Source organism: Seriola lalandi, unplaced genomic scaffold (assembly GCF_002814215.2).
Source record: "Seriola lalandi dorsalis isolate HSWRI2012SDOR001 ecotype SW California unplaced genomic scaffold, Sedor1 jcf7180002054182, whole genome shotgun sequence".
Classification (NCBI taxonomy): Eukaryota; Metazoa; Chordata; class Actinopteri; order Carangiformes; family Carangidae; genus Seriola; species Seriola lalandi.
In genome coordinates this window covers 1439644-1446228 of record NW_019524735.1, presented here as the reverse complement: position 1 = coordinate 1446228, position 6585 = coordinate 1439644, and the positions used below count along the sequence as shown (strand labels likewise).

Genomic DNA, 6585 nt, shown 5'->3' with positions numbered 1-6585 from the left:
GGAGGGGTGGGCGAGGGACAGGAGAGTGGGGTGTGGGGGGAGGGAGAGGAAAGGAACTGACGAGAGAGATAAAGTAAGCACGAGGAAGAGCCGGGCTGATGGAAGAGGAGCATGCAGATTTTCTCAAAAAAAAAAAAAAAGAAGCACAAACTGGACTCATTAGACGTAGCTCTAATCCCTCTATGATGTTGACTGGTGGGCAGGCACACAGAAAGGAGGAATTAAGACAAGCTGAAAGACCGACCAAGACTTTACCAGCAGGCTTGAAGCTCAAAGAAAAAACAGGGGTGTCATCACCATCTAAAGCTAACCAGAATTCCCTGAACAAACCTTTTACCTTTTCAATTCGAAAGGAGACTTACCTCTCAATTTAGTAAACTCAGAGGGACGAGCTCTCACTAGGACTGCCTATCAACCAAGAATATATAATGCTTCTTAAAAGATATCCTCCACGCCACACCTGGGCTTTCCCATATTTTACACTTATACAACTTCGAATCACAGCGGAAGCAATCAGGCTTTTTGAAATTAATTTAGAAATAAAAAGACAATTTAATGTCAAAGTGAAAACAAATCACTACAAATTCATCTTAATTAAGAACAAATAAAAAAAACAAAGTAATTGATTGTATTCACCCTTCTCAAGTCGATATTTAGTAGAGGCACCTCTGGCAGCAATTACAGCCTGAACTCTTTGCGAATTGCTCTGTGTGGACACTGCCTCCCCTCATCCCTGCCCATTCTCCTTTGCTAAACTGCCCAAGCTCTGTTATGCTGCATGAGATCCATGAGTAACAAGCCACTTTAAAGTCCTGCCACAAATGTTTGATTACAATCCTTCCAGAGGCTGCTGCAGACAATCATCGTCACAGCATAATGCTGCCACCATCGTGCTTTATGGAGTTGCTGCCTGTGTGAAGTGTTTGATTTCTACCGATCACAACATTCGCAGGTTGATTAACCAGTGCTGGGCCTTCTACATAGACTTGTGTTTGATCTAACATCACTTATCATACACTGATGAGAAATAAAAAAAAAAATCAAAAATTGGTGATCTCTATTTTCTTTTGTAAAACTTCTACAAAGAACTAGCTTCACCACTGATGGCTTAGAATCAGAAAAAACTGTATGTGGAGGGTGAATACTACTGCAATCAGTTGTTTTCTATTTGTACCTAATTCAGATCAGTTTGGAGGACAATTCCTAAATAACAACATGAAAAGAATAGCTTCAAATATTCTCCAAAAAACCTGAAATGAGCTGATTAATGTTGAATTTGTTTCCACCCACGATGCATCTTCTGAAGAAGATAAAACATCACAAAAACTTAATGGTTGATTTCACGCCAACCTGTATCATTTATTTATTTTTTTCATTTGAATGGGGGTACGTCTTAAGCAGCACTCATAGGGGAGAAACACCCATTCCACCCTTCCATCCAGTGAAACAATGCACATCCATTAGTAGACCCTTTTCTTATTGATCGATTAACTGCTCAGCTAAACATTCAGCCCCGCGCTATTCATCATGGGGGGAAGATGTAAGCCATGCTGCTGAGTTTCAGGGGCAGATGGGATGTCGGGTTGTAATTGAGATTAAACTGGTGGGTTGGGTGGCTGGAACAGTGAGGGTGGAGACCCACACAAAACATACAAGGGCATCCTCTATGCAGACAGTTGGTTATGGTTTCTGTGGCCTATAACAGAGTAGAGAATGAACACACAACAATTTCAAATGTGCATGCACAGTGAGTGCATCCGCTGTGTGTGTAAATTTACACACTACATGAAAAGACCAGGTTCAATTTTAAGCCGAGTGAAAATGTAGAGACTGTAGTGCAATAACAGGTGGACATTTACAGCTGCCATTTATGCAGCTGCAAATCTGCACTTTGATTGGCCATGTAAGGTCAAGTTTTGAGCAGACACATTAGCTGGGAATCCATTTTATCTCACAAATGGTCAATTCTTGTAACAGCCGTAAAGATAATGTAATCGAAAAGCTATAAATTGCAGTGACAATACATTAATTAAATTGCACACTTGAATCTATGCAGAATTATCTCCACCGCGAAGGCTTGAGATATAACTGTGAGTGAGGGCAGAATGACTGTGAGCTTCTTAAAAGGCTTATCAAATCAACGACCAGAGAAGTGCGTGACATTTTTCTGGCTCATGAAAATACACTTTGATAAATGTTCATGGTGCATTCAGGGTGTTTGTGAGTTTTCACAGTCTCATTCATTACAAGTGAAATGCCACAGTCTGGTTTCCACGTGATTACCTTATTAAAAAGCATATTTGGTGTGCAAAACCATAGGCTTACACATCCTGGGGCTTTCTGCAGTTAAAATGCAGGTGGGGTAAGTAAGAGGACTTGTGTGCTGTCATTGAGGTATAAGAGGAGAGAAGAGGAGAGAGTGAAAAAGAGAGGAGGGCACAGAGGACATTGCTTCCGTACAGTATAGATGTGCCCCGTGATGAGACCAACTAATTAAACAGATTCTTCAGTGGCCGCGCCTCGGGAAAGCTTGAAAAAGACACTTGAAAATTAATGAGAGCTCAAAAAGGAGAGAAAGCAGCCCAAACTTTTCAGTGCCTCAGAGGTGAGGCTGCCACTTGTCTCCCTGCATTGCCAGAAGCCGCATAAATAAATAAATAAATAAATGGGAAAACACAATAATATTTCCTGCTGTCTAACACCCTCCTTGCTTCTCTGCGCTACACATTCAGCCTTACTCTCTCCTCCCTTTCTCGCATATACAGTTATTCTAAGTATAGAGGTGAGCAGACGGAAGCTCTACCATAAGCAGCGTGTTCCAGCTCTATTTAAAAAGAAGAATGATAGAGATGGGGGGGGGTCAAAAGGACACAGAGAGTGAGGGGGTGGTATCAGAGGAGGTGGTGGAGTTGGTGGTGAAGGATGTAAAGCAGGGGAGGGGGGAATCAAGAATATACAAGTGGAAGCACGAGAGACCACTTTATTTGGAGCTACTAAAAATAGCGCAGCAAATGGTAACAGGGGCTAGCTGGCCTAACTCTCCTCTCTCCTTCCAGACCCGTGGAATCGATAGGCAGGGAGCCGTAGGGAAGGCTTCCCGGAGCCTGTAGCCAACAGTTGCTGAGGGGGGATATGGAAGAAGAGGGTGGGGGCGAGGCAAGGAGAGGAGAGGAGCAGAGTGGAGTGGAGCGGAGCGGGAACTATTTTTTGCACTGCTTGACTAAATATGGTCAGGGAGGTGGTGAGACAAGACACAGGAGCAGCCCGGCAACAGGGGCCTAGGCATGTTTCACATGCTTGGCTTCCCACAAAGTGCTAACCGTTTAGCTTAGCCCTCGCACTGTGGGGTGCGAAGCCGCTGGCTGGTTGGCCTCTTGTTCCTAATTTGCTGCCACTGTGTTTGTCCTGTGCTCTCTGCCCTCCCAACTGCAGCAGCATCTCTGCGTGATCTCTTCCGAGTAAAAAGGTGACCCTTGGTAGTGCAATTCAAAGAATGCATAAACTGAATACTGAAGACGTACAAGTGCAAAAAAAAACCAAAACAATCTAAACACCAAAAATACCAAAACGATTTGCAATATCCTTCATCTCTAGTCCCTGACAATGGTAATCAAATTTGCATGGATCGCGAGGGACTATTAAAAGTACAGCTGTCTTCTACCGCAGAGGCACAGACACCTCTTTTTTTTTTAAATACCTCTATCACAATTCTGCTCTCAAACATTCAGTAAACTCCCTCTTCTAAGCTGCTGTATAAAGTTCCACTGAATAATAAAAGCGCATTTTAGGAGCAGGATAAAGCTCTGGGGCTGCGTGTGTGTGTGTGTGTGTGTGTCGAGTGAATAAGAAAAAGGCAGGGTGGGAGGACGGTTGGTATACTTTCTGCCTCCTCCACCGACCAGGGCACCCTCCCAGCTCTCTCCCTCAGAATGCACATGATGGAGAGGAGAGTGCTGCAGAATTTTTTTTTACCCCTCCTTCTCTTCCTCTTCTCTCTCTGCCCCCCCCTTTTTTCAAATGGCAGCTCTTCATGTCAGCTCTACATCTTCCTCTTCTAAAGGTATGACTTGTGTTTGTGTGGGAATGTGTGGGAATGTGTGCGCATGTGTTGTGCGTGCATATGTGTGTGTGTGTGTGTGTGTGTGTGTGTGTATGTGTGTGTGTGTGTGTGTATGTATGCCCGCTTTCTCTCCTTTCCCCATCCTCCCCTCCCTGACTCTGGCACTCAACCCGCCCGCCACCACCCCTCCTCCCCCCAATCATAGAAGCTGATTCAGCGAGTCAGGCGTGCACCCGGCACACACGATGGCTGCAGCAGCTGGAGCGCTCTCTAGGTCATTATGGCTCTCTTCACTACGGGAAGAGGATGAGAGGAGGGGAGGAGCGGCTCAGATAAGAAACTGATCTGACAGGTAATATATGCTCTTCCTTGGCTTTCGGACGGAGTTTACCCCCTGACGGGCCTTGGCGTCTCCTGTCCCGTCTCTTCCCTCTCTCTTCTTCGGATGCGATCAGTTATTAACCGCATGGTTTGCCTGTGAGTCGCGTAGTCGAAAGGGGGAGTGGAATGTACTGTTCTGCAGCAGCAGCAGCAGCAGCAGCAGCAGCAGCACTGGGACAGAACTTAACCAGAGAACACCTTTGGGCATTTTTTCCCTCCCTCTCTTGTTCCTCTTGTCTTAGAAGAAGGGAAGAAATAAAGGCTTTACAAAAAGAAAAAAAAAAGTATGGAGAGGAAGAGGATGCAGGAGGAGGTTGAACAGGGGAAAGGGAGGCTGGGGAGTTGCTATGGTCCACATGGATTTTAGCCCTGTTTTTTGCACTCTCCACTCTATCTCTCTCATCTTGTTCTTTCTCCCTCCCTCCCTCTCTTGTCTTGCTCTTGCTCTCTCTCTCTCTCTCTTGTGTTCCTGGCACTGGCCGGACATGCTGCAGCAGCAGAGCTCTTTGGCTCATTAGGCTTCATGGTTGCAGCCCTGCCGCTATCTAATGACGGACTCGTTAACTCAGACCTGCACTGGTGTGGAGCGACATTCCCTTATGCACAATTCGCCCTCTGCATCCAACCACTTCCGAGATGTTTTTTGCCACCATGACTAAGGATACTATAATTACTGGGACTTTTTAATGTGTTATTTTTGTCTTTTTTTTTTAAATAACTTTTCCCTTCTTTCTTGGTCTTACCAGACCACTTTTCAATTAAACTGAGGGGCGGGGGAGGTCACTGGCATTCTTAATTGATGGGAGGTAAGTTTGAGGACACGTCGCACTTTTAAACTCAAGGCTGGCTGATTGAGGTGGAAGGACGGAATCTGGCGACCAGAGGGATGACGAAGCATCAGAATAATGAACAGCGGGCAGGTCGGGAGTTCTGAACAGGGGGAAAAGCGGATTGACGGCACACAGCTGTGAGAAGTGTATTAACACAGATGTGGGGTTGGGGGAAGGTGAGGATGGGTGGGGGGGGTGTTGGGCAGCAATGGTTGGCTGACTAGATGTGTGTCACTGGCTGAACCCACAGCACTTAGGGTAGTAACCCAGTTTCTTCTCTCTCTCTCTCTCTCTCTCTGTAACAGATTGCTATAGGCTAGGCAGGGCATGCAGGGCACACAGTACTGCAGTACTATCGCCCAAACCAGAACAGACACAACAACCACTGAGCTAATTCGCTGGTTCATGTTCCCCAACCTCCATTCCGCTAAGTCTAGGAAGGAATTTCACCCCCTCTCCGTCCTATTTGCTCACCCTCTCGGGTGGCTGTGACATTTTCTAAACAGGACGTCACACCTTTAGGACCCGGCTCATCCACCTGCCCAACCCTATCTTTGTGCTGAGAACAACTGTCACCTCCAGTTCAACCTCCCCTCATTACTATTCCAAACCCTTCCACTGCAAAAACATTGCACCACTTTTCCCATTTATTCAGTTCTCTGCCACCCAGTCTCCAAACTCAAACCTAAGCTGGTCTCCCCTAATCCATTTTTCGATTTACACCCGTTGCCTCAGCATTCAGCCTACTGGCTAGCTTAACGTGGTTGGAAGCAGTGTGGACTTGTGGAATGTGTTGGTCTGGGGCAAAGATTCATTAGAGGCTTGCTGAATAATTCTCACTACCATGCAAATGGTTATTGATCTGTTCCACCCCCTCTGCAACAGAACAGCTGGCTTCACTGTAAACACAGACAGGTGAGGTTTGATCAGAGGAAAGAGGAAGTGAGAAAAGATGACCATAAAAACAGTGTGGGAAGCGAGAGAGAACGATGGTAGAGAGAGAGAGAGAGAGAGAAAGGGAGAGAGAGAGGTGGTTTTGATGGTGGGTGGGGGGTATGACCAGGACCAATCCACAAGTGCTGAGTGGGCATTAGCGCCTTCATGTGACCTATGGCCTGCCTCTGCGCCTAAAGCCCAAATCCTGCTCACAATAGCTTCCTGTTCCACTTGGATCACCCTCATTTTCAAACATCAGCAACCGCTCCAGCTAGCAACTGGGGACGTCGCTGACACAAGAGCAACAGGCAAGAGAGGGGTACATATTGGTCGAAGTGAGAGGTGGGAAAGGAGAAAGGATACAGGGGTGGGGGGTGG

At 46.2% G+C, this 6585-nt stretch overlaps 1 protein-coding gene across 4 annotated transcripts in view; it reads right to left on the bottom strand.

Annotated features, from left to right (window-relative positions):
• The window catches only part of mib1 (MIB E3 ubiquitin protein ligase 1), a 53896-nt gene that overhangs the window by 22390 nt on the left and 24921 nt on the right, over positions 1-6585 (bottom strand). The gene's annotated exons all lie outside the window — the stretch shown is intronic.